General features: G+C 38.9%; 1 long non-coding RNA gene and 1 pseudogene across 1 annotated transcript in view; both read left to right on the forward strand.

Annotated features, from left to right (window-relative positions):
- Positions 1-618: 618 nt before the first annotated feature.
- Positions 619-1,503, forward strand: LOC141069370 (bifunctional phosphoribosylaminoimidazole carboxylase/phosphoribosylaminoimidazole succinocarboxamide synthetase pseudogene; annotated as a pseudogene).
- Positions 1,504-10,179: 8,676 nt separating this feature from the next.
- The window catches only part of LOC141069371 (uncharacterized), a 79,406-nt gene continuing 74,960 nt past the window's right edge, over positions 10,180-14,625 (forward strand). Inside the window, exon 1 of the long non-coding RNA XR_012226565.1 lies at positions 10,180-10,440. This is a non-coding gene — a long non-coding RNA (uncharacterized lncRNA). The remainder of the gene's footprint in view (positions 10,441-14,625) is intronic.

The following is a 14,625-nucleotide window of genomic DNA, read 5'->3' on the forward strand; positions in this document are numbered from 1 at the left end:
TCCTGCATCTATTACTAATTCCTCCTCATCTGCCAAGTTAGGGTGCCATTTCACATAGCGACGCACCAACGATCCCAACAATGATACGACCTGGTAAGGATTGCTGGTGCGTCGCTAGTAAGCTGCCAAACTGGCAGATCTATTAAGCGACATAGCAACTATCCATCAGCAGTCGTTGGTACCTTTTCACACAGCAGCTTTTCTGACTACCGCTTGCATCCCTGAGTTCTGCATTGTCAACGAGGTCACTGAAAAAATGGCCCAGGACATTTGAACAAAATCAGCGATATCCAGCAGGGGGACAGTTGCCACTGCATTTCACACAAAGCAAGATCGCTGTTGCGTCACATAATCGGTGATGCATCTGCGATCTCACAATGTGAGATGGGGCCTTCAGTCTTAGTTGACAAGTTGGAATATAATCTAGCAAAAATGGCACTCGGCTTGGTATTATGGTGACAAAATTTATTTCAGGAGTAGTACACAGTAGTAAATGTTTTGGTCAGACATGTGACCTTCAGTGTATTAGATAAACATACATATGCATAAATGTCAACGAGAACAGCAAAAATCCAATAATTGGTAACATAGCAAATGTCTCTTGCTTCCTGGATGATCATGGACACACATGAGTTGAGACTCGGCAAGAAGCTGAATGAAGGTATACCTTACAAGCTGTATGAGCTCCTGGATCACCCCAGCTTTGTCCTTATGCAATCCAAGGATGAGATCACAGCGAGCAATGCAGCCAGTAAGGACCTCATGGAGAAGAAAGCGTCCATTTCCAACAAGACCACCAGCTGCATATTCAAACTGCTGTTAGAATCTGGTATCAAGATAGCATTTGTGACCAAGTGCTGTGCAACTGGTTTTATTGCCACACTCTGAGATTATCCCTGTAGAGTGGGTGTGCAGGAGAATAGCCACTGGTTCATTCCTGAATAGAAATCCTGGGGGTATCGGAAGGATATAAATTTTATCCCCCTAAAGTGGAGATGTTTTTCAAGGATTATGCCAATAATGACCCTCAATGGTCTGAAGAGCAGCTGATTGCAACTAATCTGATTGCAACTAATCTGTGCTGGCCTTTTGATTGGCCAGGTGGAGGAGGACATCATGAACTATTCCACAGTGGCCATCTTAGAGGTTCTGGAAAAAACATGGTCAACACAAGACTGCATCTGAGTTAATATGAAGATTGAGTTTGGTGTGGATGTGACCAAAAAAGAAATGGTCTTTGCTGATGTGATTGATAATTACTCGTGGCTCTCAGGTGATGAGACCCAGCAGAAGAATAAACATATTTACCACTAGTGATGGCCAAGAATGGGTTATTGTGTTGTTGGGGTAAATTTCTGACCTAGTCCACAGTGAAAAGATTAAGCAATCTGTGCAAATTATGGCATCCCATGTGAACTGAGGGAGATGTCTGATCACAAAGGACCTGATGAGACTGCCTGTTTGTGTTGGTCTCTCCAGGCATGTGATGTGACTGTCACATAGCCGCAACACATGCAGCTGCGGCACCGAACCACTGATAATCGGGAGAGTTCCAAATATCCAAGTTCCTGATGCAGCTTTTTGGAAACCGCTAAAACTATTCTGATAAGCCCTAGTGATGGGCGAGCACTAAAATGCTTGCGTGCTTGTTGGGTGGAGCAAATTTGAATACTCGGGTGCTCAACCCAAGTGATGAGCCCAATGTAAGTCTATGGGTAAATCAAGCACTTTTGCCATGACCCCCCCCCTGGGTGAATTTAGAGCCTAAAAACATCATAAATCAATAGGAACAGTTTTCAAATTACATGGGATCATCATGGGGAATACCCCTGGAAGCACTTCTGACAGCTGTGAACAATGTTGTCATTTTGTCAGTCATATGCCATTTTTACAGGCACACAATAAACATACAAAAACAAAATGGATTTTCCTGGGAAATGTTAGGGAACATCCTTTCCAGAGTAATTTGTATGCAAGACAAAATAAATAACCCAAAACAAATGTTCCTCCACCACTTGGGCTATGTTCACACACAGACCCCTACTGCCGTCCTATGCATTTTGACTCATGGACTAAGACTTCATAAGAGTCAAAATACACCTGCTTGCAAGAGGGGTCTGTTTGCTGTGATATACTGGAATATGTATTGAATCAGCAATAAATTAGTAACTGCACCTAGAAGCTGGACATGTCTTTTCAACGTTTCCTACTGTTCACTTCTCATGGAGCTTTTCCAAGTCCTTCCCAGAATGTGTAATGGGTTGTCCTTTTAAAGTCACAAAAAAATGGTTAGCCATCTTTGAATTCTTCAGCTGAGTTGGTGGGATAAATTTGAGGTATGTTTTGAATAGCTATTAAATAAAAATTGTGTTAAGGATTTGCTTAGCTGAACATAGAACATAGAACAAAGTAAATATATTGATTTACACTTACACTCATCTTCCTGCTAGGGCCCTATTTAGAGTTTGAGCTGCCCTAGGCATCTTTAGTGCTGCCTACCCCATTGGTGAGTATGACTAAAGCAGACACTGTCATCCGCAACTTTGCCTACTGTCAAATTAGCGTTTTTTGCCATTCGCGACAGTTTTTCCTCATCTGCCACCTGACGTATCACTTACAGCAACAATGTGTTTGGCCTCACTTTGTAAATCAAATGGATATTTGATGATTCCTGTTGTGGGCACTCTGACTCGGGGCACATCTTGTTGAAGGTGAATATCCATGATCTGCAATACAGTCCAGGTCATTTAGAGAATGTTTTGTGGAATCAGACAGTTGATATTCCAGTCTCCTATCAGCATTCTTGTATGCCAGGGTCATTCCATAAATATTTTATTGGATCTACATAAGGGTTCTAAAATGAGCTCACCTTCTCTATATCAACTTCCCAAATTAACAGTGCGTGGCCCTTGTGTTCATACTTGGGTGGAAATTTGAGACTCCATCGCCCGAATCATAGCTTGCATTGTAGGGAATATGTTCTGGTAGACAAGCTTAGTGAAGCCCCTCTTATCTTCATCAGAGTAGCCAGATCCATGGAAGTAGTAGAGCTACTGGATGACTCGTCAAACTTAATTTGACAGGTGCCCCACCCCCTATCAAGTGGCTGTCAGTTTGATAGTAGTTTGAGCTGTTGTCCTTCGTAGCAGTGTATCTGATTCTCATTTTGATATGATTTTGTACTCCTATCTGTGTATTTGCTACAATGACTTTATATCCTATCAGTAAGATTCTCATTTTACAGGAGACTTATAATGCATTTTGATAGTGAGTTTATAGCATTGTATATTTCATGTATTTGATAGCACGAGGATCCCACAGCCCAAAATGAATGTTTCTGCAGCAATTTGATAGGAATTTATATCCAAGCAGCGTATTTATTGGTTACAGCGATCCTCACTTTATATCCTATCAGTAAGATTGTGATTTTATGAGACATTAGACACACCAGTCTCATTGTATGGGCATATTATGTATATGGCCATGTTACAACATCAGCAAGTATAAAGCAGGTGTTTTATACACTTACAATACTGCATCTTTGCTTTTTTATTTTTTTTATAGACTAGTTTAAAAGATTTTATTGTAATAAATACATCTCAGGCATTTCAATAATATAAAAATTGTGATATAGAAGCATCACAAGTACAATTAATATACAGCATTACACTTCTTACAAAATAAATATTTAACCAGTACATAATCTACATCATTAGCAACATGGATTGTAGTATCAGACCTTTTTAGGTAAGAGTTCCTCGTGTGATACCTAATGACGGGGAGTGCTAAGAATGAATTGTATGGGGTGATGGGGATAGCTTCTGCGGTGTAGATACAGCGCTTCCTTCACTGATGGAGGTTTTTAAACCATCTAAAAGCTATCTAGCAGTGTGATTACCCACAACTGTAGATGGGATATTTAGCTTGGCCATAGCCTGTATAAACGAATCCCAACCCCGAGGTAACTTCTGACTGGTCAGGGCATGGCTCTGCGTTGTACTACATACCAAATCCAGAAAGTTTAGACCCGGATATTACAGCGCCTTTGAAAATAAATTCGGCTTTATCATTCCAGGCTGTCACATTTTTATTCTGTAGTATCCTGTTGAGTAAAAATTCTGCATTCTCCTTATATCTTTTAGTTTATATGGCTTTTCAGCGACTCATTGATTTTTATCAGGATCGGTGTTTGACAATTGTTGCTGATCAGGAGTGGTAACGAGATTTAAAGTTACTACTTTCGAGCCGTGCCTCGTATGTACCAAGTAGCGCTCTAGCACGGAGGCATGAATTTTAATTTTAACGTCATCGGGTATGTCATGACATTGTAAAATGGCGCTAATTTCATCATGAAGGCAGCGAATAACCGTTTTGCTTATGTTATCGGTTGTTGGGGGTTTTAGTTTGACCAGTTCCTGTTTGGGGGGCTAGATAAATTTTCTCTGTATGCTCCTATATTTGCCTGTGAGCAGGCTCGTTAATATGGGTATTGCAAAATTTAAGAGGGCCGATAAACCCTCCGGTCAGCTTTAGTAGCCATTTCTTTTTCTTTATGGACTGCGATCTATCACTCATGGTTCTTATAGCTTTACGCCACTTCTTTAGTATGCCTTTTTGGTGCTCTTTCAGCGGAATCCTGCCTTTTTAAGATGTTTAAAGCAATCTCGCCAACGACTGACATTAAATCGTCGCCTGCATTGTGCAGAATAGATATCCTGACAGCGGGGGTTGCTTTCACCAGAGTTTTTAAGAAAGCCCAGTTATGCCGGACTCTCTGACATCTTTATAACACAACGCACACAGCGTGGAATGTGTGATGCCACATAAAATTCACTTTTTAGGAGTGTTTTTCTTTTGAACATAGACAGCGGGCAACGCCAGTGAAAACAACCCCATCTGTAAGCGATGATCCTCAGGGGTATTAGCTCTCAAATCTACCAGCAAATACCCATAAGGCTCCCTCGTGGCATTCTCAAAAGCTTCCACGGGGAAAAACGTGTTTTTCCGGGATACATCTGACGAGCTAGAGTTAAAAATTTGTAATCTCAAGGGTTATTAAAAAGCACCATGTACTTTGTGTTTAAGGTGTGGCTTATCTTACCCTGACAATGGTTTGTATCAGGTAGAAAATACTGAGATTTCTGTGGTGCACATACTTGGTAAATGCTTTTATGTATCTCACAATTTTCGCTAGCACTCTCCATGAGATCATCAACAATAGCCAAATTCACCTTGTCTGGAGGGAATAATTCATCTGCGAATGTATTTGGCAGACCCTCCACAAATCTGGTGTTGGGAAAAGAGATTTCATCATATAGTTTTTGACAGCATGAATAAAACCAAACAATATTATCGGGTTTGAGAAATTGGTTTCAATATTATATAGTTTTACAAAATAACTCTTTCCAGAATTAGACGGTCCCGCTAGAATGCATGAGAACGGATGTTGCAGACGCATATCCATCACAATGCTCGGGTAATAGCCAAATGGCAGAGTGATGAAATCGTCTAATAGTCGCCGCTTTGTGTAAACGCACAAGTGTTCTGTATAAAGGATGCAAATCAATACTCCAATTTTTTTGTCTCACAATGGCCCGCTGCTGTACGACGATACGTTTCTGAGTTTCAGCGTCACACTTACGTGGATAATCCAGAACTAGATCTTTCAGACTGCTAAAATTAATAGATTGAGAGTTACCGACATTTAGTGTTCCCTTCACTTTTAAGACAGTTTGCCTCGTGTTTGAATTTGTAGCTGTAAGTTTTGGGCCCCGCAGAAACAAATTCTGTGTGTGCTTTGTCAGCTATTTCACTGGTCAACTCCCCCAGGTAACAGTAACATAGTTAGTAAGGGTGAAAAGACATTAGTCCATCCAGTTCAGCCTATAAAATTCTGTCAGAATAAATCCCCAGATCTACGTCCTTCTAAAGAACCTAACAATAACTGTAAGATACAATATTGTTACGCTCGAGGAAGACATCCAGGCCTCTCTTGAACCCTTTGACTGAGTTCGCCATCACCACCTCCTCAGGCAGGGAATTCCAGATTCTCACTGCCCTAACAGTAAAGAATCCTCTTCTATGTTGGGGGCATTCTCTGCGTCTGGAGGAGAAAAGGTTTTTCCACCATGTGACCATCACCTTCCTTGGTATAAACAGAGCCTCTGAGAGATATTTGTATTGTTTCCTTATATACTTATGTATATAAGTATACATGGTTATTAGATCGCCCCTCAGTCGTCTTTTTTTTTTTTCTAGACTAAATAATACTAATTTTTCTAATCTCTCTGGGTATTGTAGTTCCCCCATCCCCTTAATTTTGTTGCCCTCCTTTGTTCCCGCTCTAGATCCATTATATCCTTCCTGAGCACCGGTGCCCAAAACTGTACACAGTACTCCATGTGCGGTCTAACCAGAGATTTGTACAGAGGCAGTATAATGCTCTCATCATGTGTATCCAGACCTCTTTTAATTCACCCCATGATCCTGTTTGCCTTGGCAACCGCTGCCTGGCACTGGCTGCTCCAAGTAAGTTTATTATTAACTAGGATCCCCAAATCCTTCATGTCAGATTTACCCAGTGGTTTACCATTCAGTGTGTAATGGTGATATTGATTTCTTCTTCCCATGTGTATAACTAGAGTTGAGCGATACCGTCCGATACTTCAAAGTATCGGATCGGAATGGATCGGCCGATCTTAAAAAAAAAAAAAAAAAAGTATCGGTATCGCCGATTCCGATACCGGAAGTCCCATTCAAGTCTATGGGACTTCCGGTATCGGAATAAAAAAAATCCTGTTTTTCCCTTGTACAGCCTCTCTGGGGTCTGTACGGGCCTTTCGGGGGGCTGTGCCAGCCTGCCAGGGGGTCTGTGCCGGCCTGCCGGGGGTCTGTGCCGGCCTGCCGGGGGTCTGTGCCGGCCTGCCGGGGGGCTGTGCCGGCTTCGGGGGTCTGTGCAGGCATCGTCCGATGGGAGTACAAGTCCCATCGGGCGATGCCTGCTACCATGACAGTGATTGACACATTAGCCAATGATGGGACAGTAGTAGTCCCATCATCCGGCTAATGTGTTGAATGTAAAAAAAAAAAAAAAAAATTACATGCTACATACATGCTACATACATACAACATGCATACTACATACATGCTACATTCATACTACATACTACATACATGCTACATTCATACTACATATATACTACATGCATGCAACATGCATACTACATATATACTACATGCAACATACATACTACATATATACTACATGCAACATACATACTACATATATACTACATGCATGCAACATGCATACTACATATATACTACATGCTACATACATACTACATACATACTGCATGCTACATACATACTACATGCTACATACATACCACATACATACTACATACATACTACATGCTACATATATACTACATATATACTACATGCTACATACATACTACATATATGCTACATACATACTACATATATGCTACATACATGCTACATACATACTACATGCATGCTACATGCATGCTACATGCATGCTACATGCATGCTACATATATGCTACATGCATGCTACATGCATGCTACATACATACTACATACATACTACATGCTACATACATACCACATATATACTACATACATACTACATACAATACATTCATACAATACATACATAGACATACAGTACATATAACATAGAGTAACATACTTACCAATACTTGTCACATTGTTCCCCGAAGCCATTGTCTTTTACGGAATAAATATTAACATAACAAACCACAAAAATACTCACCCACGATCCGAAGCAGTCCACGAGTGTGTCCCACGACGATCTTGGGTAGAGAACTGCAGCATCAGCTGTTGCTGCCGTTCTCTACGGGCTGCAGGAATCCAATGACGGAAGGTAGGTATCCTTCCGCACTGTATTCCTCCGCCACTTAAAAAAAAAAAAAGTCCCTAGTCTCACTTTATGCCATTGCTGTGTGGGAATTTCCCAAGCAGCAATGGCATAAAGTGAGACTAGGGACTTTTTTTTTTTTTAAGTGGCGGAGGAATACAGTGCGGAAGGATACCTACCTTCCGTCATTGGATTCCTGCAGCCCGTAGAGAACGGCAGCAACAGCTGATGCTGCAGTTCTCTACCCAAGATCGTCGTGGGACACACTCGTGGACTGCTTCGGATCGTGGGTGAGTATTTTTGTGGTTTGTTATGTTAATATTTATTCCGTAAAAGACAATGGCTTCGGGGAACAATGTGACAAGTATTGGTAAGTATGTTACTCTATGTTATATGTATGTATTGTATGTAGTATGTATGTAGTATGTATGTAGTATGTATGTAGTATGTATGTAGTATGCATGTAGCATGCAGTATGTATGTAGCATGCATGTAGTATATATGTAGTATGTATGTAGCATGTAGTATGTATGTAGTATGTATGTGGTATGTATGTAGCATGTAGTATATATGTAGTATGTATGTAGCATGTAGTATGTAGTATGTATGTAGTATGTATGTAGTATTTTTTTTTTATTTATTTTTTTTTTAACATTTAACACATTAGCCGGATGATGGGACTACTACTGTCCCATCATTGGCTAATGTGTCAATCACTGTCATGGTAGCAGGCATCGCCAGATGGGACTTGTAGTCCCATCGGACGATGCTTGCACAGCCCCCCGGCAGGCCGGCACAGCCCCCCGGCAGGCCGGCACAGCCCCCCGGCAGGCCGGTACAGACCCCCACAGGGTGCACAGACCACCGGCAGGCCGGCACAGCCCCCTGGCAGGCCGGTACAGCCCCCCACAGGGTGCACAGCCCCCCGGCAGGCCGGCAGAGACCCCCGGAAGGCCCGAAATGACGGCGCATCATGATGCGCACACACCGCGCATCATGATGACGTCAGGCTGTCAATCAACTTTGAACTTCCGATTCCGATGCCGACTTCCGATATTGAAAAAATATCGGAAGTCGGTATCGGAATTCCGATACAGCAAGTATCAGCCGATACCCGATACTTGCGGTATCGGAATGCTCAACACTATGTATAACCTTACATTTATCATTATTAAACTGCATCTGTCACCTTTCGGTCCAAGTTCCCAACTTATCCAGATCCATCTGTAGCAGAATACTATCTTCTCTTGTATTGACTGCTTTACATAGCTTTGTATCATCTGCAAATATCGATATTTTACTGTGTAAACCTTCTACCAGATTGTTAATAAATATGTTGAAGAGAATAGGTCCCAACACCGACCCCTGCGGTACCCCACTGGTCACAGCGACCCAGTTAGAAAGGAGAGGGTGGTTATAAATGGTATATTCTCCATCACTAAGCCAGTTACTTACCCATTTACACACATTTTCCCCCAGACCCAGCATTCTCATTTTGTGTACCAATCTCTTGTGTGGCACGGTATCAAACGCTTTGGAAAAATCTAGATATACCACATCCAATGACTTACCTTGGTCCAGTCTATAGCTTATCTCTTCATAAAAACTGATTAGATTGGTTTGACAGGAGCGATTCCTCATAAACCCATGCTGATATGGCATTAAACAGTTATTCTCATTGAGATAATCCAGAATAACATCCCTCAGAAACCCTTCAAATATTTTACCAACAATAGAGGTTAGACTTACTGGCCTATAATTTCCAGGTTCACTTTTAGAGCCCTTTTTTAATATTGGTACCACATTTGCTGTGCGCCAGTCCTGTGGAATAGACCCCGTCGCTATAGCGTCTCTAAATATAAGAAATAATGGTTTGTCTATTACATTACTTAGTTCTCTTAGTACTCATGGGTGTATGCCATCCGGACCCGGAGATTTATCTATTTTAGTCTTATTTAGCTGGATTTGCACCTCTTCTTGGGTTAATTGGTGACCCTTAATATCAGCTTTTCTTTGTCTCTGTAACTCCTTTTGGATAAGATATTTAAACTCAGGCTTACTGTGCGCTGCTGAGACCAGAATAAAATCACCACTTGAGAAGTTTAACTATTTATTCCCAACGCGTTTCAAAGTGAAAAAACACTTCTTCCTCAGGGGATGACATATAGTGAATAGGTACAGCCTTCTCTGGTTAAATACATACATTATTTGAATTTAGGCGCCAAAAAATCACATGTGATGAGAGGACAGATGTCAAAATTCAAGGGTTAATGGAGCGTGAAATACATTTAAAAATGTTCTTATTACTAAGCAATTAAACCTTCTTGATTTCTATTATAGGGGATATGTAAAGAATATATTGAAAAAAGAAAAAGAAAAAAGTTTATTGCGCTGAAGAAATATTATGGGGGAAGGAACGAACCCATTGAGAGAATATATGTATATATCATAGTCCAGAGCCAATGCCACTCGGCTGAAGCAGACTTCGTTCGGGAAAAGAAGACCACATCGAAATGGAAGAAAAAGTTAAAAAAGGTATTACATGAAAATGAGTTTAAAAAAATGCATTAAAAATCCTTTTATTAAAAAGTAAAAACTAATATGATAAAAATGTATGGAAAAAAAAAAAAAAAAAAAAAAAAAAATATATATATATATATATATATAATAAAAATGCGTTGGAATAATATATGTATGAATAAAAATTGTATAAAATTGGGAATATAGCTCCGGTGGGAATATCAAAATGGTTAATAGGTGCATGACAAGGGAAGCGGACCTACAAGAATATCACTCAGAAATAAATCATAAGAACAAGTTCGTATCCAAGAAACAGAAGTTACATTTGATATTAACAATATTTTTAAGAAAAAGGGAGAAAAAAGTTAAAATTTAAAATGGTAATTCAGTGAGAGCGCTCTAATAGAAAACAAGACAAAAAAACGAGTTCTCTCCAAATATACTCCAAAAAATTGTTAAAAGAAAAATATATCTTTAAAAAGGGTAGTTATAAAAAGACCTCTGTAATTTCGTTAAGACCATTGGGTTTCAGTGTGTTTAGTCTGTAAATCCAAAAAATCTCCTTGCGATTTAATTATCCCAATCTGTCAGGGTGATCACTGGGTATATGCTCAATGGGGCTTATTTTTAACCCCTTGTAGTTTTTTCCATGCTTTAAAGCAAAGTGCCTGGAAAGTCCGTGTTGCATAAAACCTATTTTAATATTATGTCTATGGGAATTAACCCTTCGGTGTAAGGGCTGAGTTGTTCTACCTACATACTGCTTTTTGCAATCACATTCGATTACATATATCACAAATCCTGTAGTACAATTTAGAAAACTTTTAATGGGAAAGCATTCTTTAGTGAAAGTGGATTCAAAAGTTTTTTTTCATTATGGGAGATAATAGCGCAACATAAGCAATTTCTTTTACCACATTTATATATCCCTATTACTGAATTGGATGAAGAGAAGGATGGTTTTGTTCTAAGACGACTCGGAGCTACTAGATTTTTAATAGTAGGTGCTCTACGAAAAGTAATGCCGGGGTTCTTCGGGAGAATTCTACATAAAACCGGATCATTTAAAAGAACATGCCAATTACGTGTCAGGATTTCTCTTATTTTGATGTTTTCAACACAAATTTGTGTAATAAAATTACTTGTGAATCTTTTATTCTCAGTTGTGGTCCTCTTGGTTCCATAAAATAGCGAATTCTGGGAAAGACCTTTGCTGGTATTATAGGCATCTTTTACCAATCCTTCAGGGTATTTCTTTGCCATAAACCTATTCCTCAATATTTCAGCCTGATTTTCAAAATCCCTCGTATCAGTCCAATTTTTTCTGATTCTTTTATATTGGTTAGCAGGTATATTTTTTAACCAGCTATTTTTATCGACATGTTTAAAAAAGGTTTTTGTTAAAATATTGTTGTTCTGAATAAATACAGTTATATCTAAAAAATTAATAGTGGAGGAATTAAATATAGAGGAAAAGGACAAACCCCAGCGATTATTATTCATATCCATGATAAATTCATCAATATCATTCATGGAGTTATCCCAAACAAAGAATAGATCGTCTATGAATCTCTTATATGTGATAATAATATTCTGAAATTTAGATTTAAAAATGTAAAAATCCTCGAAAGCCCCCCTAAAAATATTTGTGTATGTAGGTGCGACCTGGGACCCCATCGCAGTCCCAAGCCGCTGATGGTACAAGCACCCATCAAAAGTAAAATAGTTATTTTTTAAAATAAATTCCATCCCTTTCAATAAAAACTTTTTTTGCATAGATGAGTCTTTTATCTTTCACTAAAACCTTATTAAAACAAGCAAGTCCCAGATCATGAGAAATATTGGAATACAAAGAGGACACGTCCATGGTTAAAAAAACATATTGCGGTTTCCATCTAATAGTTTGGAGTATTTGAATGAGATGTGTGGAATCTCTAATAAAGCTTTTTAATAGGGGTACATGAGTCACCATAATTCTATCTATGTATTGTGATAAATTACTTGTGGTAGAACCAATACTGGATATGATGGGTCTACCAGGAGGATTTTTCATATTTTTGTGAATTTTAGGGAGGTGATAAAAAAGGGTGTACGAGGGTTAGATATAGTTAAAAATTTATATTCATTTTTATCAAAAATATGATGGTTCTTTCCTTCTAGAATAAGTTTATCATAATTTGTCTGGGTTTTCATTAATACTTCGAATGTGGTTTTCATGTAATATTTTTTATCAGATAAAATTCTCAGTGCTTCACCACAATAATCTTTATAGTTCTGGATGACTATAATAATCTTTATTTTTAATAATAATCTTTATTTTTGTATAGCGCTAACATATTCCGCAGCGCTTTACAGTTTGCACACATTTTCATCACTGTCCCCGATGGGGCTCACAATCTAAATTCCCTATCAGTATGTCTTTGGAGTGTGGGAGGAAACCGGAGTGCCCGGAGGAAACCCACGCAAACACGGGGAGAACATACAAACTCCTTGCAGATGTTGTCCTTGGTGGGACTATACCTCCTCCCTTGTCTGCTGAACGAATAACGATGTCAGTGCGAGATTTTAACTCATTAAGTGCTATTTTTTCATTTTTTGTTAGATTATTTTTATAATTATTTTTATTGTTACGGAACAGATCCTTAAATTCCTCCTGTACCATGTCATTGAATACATTCAGATGATGTCCCTTACTATCGATTGGATAGAAGTTGGACTTCTTGGGTACTTCCAAATGAAAACCCAAAGTGCTGGTATCGATTGAATCCTCTATATTTTTATCGCAGGTTTTTTTTCTGACCAGTTTCCTGTAGTGCAAAATGCCGCTTGAGAGTCAGTTTTCTTATAAAAATTTGTAGATCTAAAAACAAATTGAAATCATTTGTCCTAAATGTGGGGCAAAAAGCAAGTCCTTTAGATAGGACCCTGGTTTCATCGGGTGTAAGACTATATGAGGATAAATTGAAGATATTACCCTCCTCTATACCGATGATATCTCTTTTTTTATATGATTTTCCCTTTCTTTTTTTCTCCCCCCTCTGCTTCCTCTATAGACCCTTTTCTTTTTCCATTTTTTGGTGAGAAAAATTTGTTTATATATGTGGGTTTTAGTGCTCGTGGTAAAAAAGGAACAGTTGTGTTATCCGTATTGGAATTATCAATTAAAATCGTATTACTTTTAGATGTATCTGAAACAGAAATGTCTATTAGTGATTCTTGTGTTCCTTCTGGGAATTCCATAAGTGCTGGGGATGAAATTTCAAGGGGATAGGTGTGATTATTTGGTTCGTGTCAAGGATAGGGTTAATTGTGTCCATAAGATTTTTTTCTTTATCAAAATTATTAGTTTTATCACTATTGAGACGTGTCATTTGTTCCTTGATGTTCTCTAAGTGTTTCATAGCCTCAATTAATGGTGTAGTCATTTTGGTGCTTTTGATTATGGGGGGTTTAGAGAAAATATTCTCTTTTACTTGAGGTAGCTGTGCTAATTTGTTTTTTTCTATGGGTATAGTATCAGATATTTTCGGCATAGATTTATTGGTTTGATCTATTTTTTGGGGAATATCATTATTTTTATTTTTATTGTTCATTCTTCTATAGTCTTCCCTATCCCTTTGTAGTTTTTTTGATTTTTTGAGGACAGTTTCATGTTCAACCTGCATAACATGTGTGATTATATTGGAATTGATTTTCTTATATTCTGCATGTTTATGAAAGGGAATCAGTTCTTTAGACAACTCCAAAACTTTGGAGGCTGCCATCTCGGCTAATTTAGATCTCTTTTTATTATTTCTTTTTATATTAATATTATTATTATTATTATTATTATTATTATTATTATTTATTGTTATAGCGCCATTTATTCCATGGCGCTTTACATGTAAGGAGGGGTATACATAATAAAAACAAGTACAATAATCTTAAACAATTCAAGTCATAACTGGTACAGGGTGAGAGAGGACCCTGCCCGCGAGGGCTCACATTCTTCAAGGGATGGGTGATAATACAGTAGGCGAGGGTAGAGCTGGTCGTGCAGCGGTTTGGTCGATCGGTGGTTACTGCAGGTTGTAGGCTTGGCGGAAGAGGTGGGTCTTCAGGCTCTTTTTGAAGGTTTCGATGGTAGGTGAGAGTCTGATATGTTGTGGTAGAGAGTTCCAGAGTAGGGGTGATGCGCGAGAGAAATCTTGTATGCGATTG

Source organism: Dendrobates tinctorius, unplaced genomic scaffold (assembly GCF_039654945.1).
Source record: "Dendrobates tinctorius isolate UK_male_01 unplaced genomic scaffold, ASM3965494v1 ptg000260l, whole genome shotgun sequence".
In the NCBI taxonomy this organism is placed as follows: Eukaryota; Metazoa; Chordata; class Amphibia; order Anura; family Dendrobatidae; genus Dendrobates; species Dendrobates tinctorius.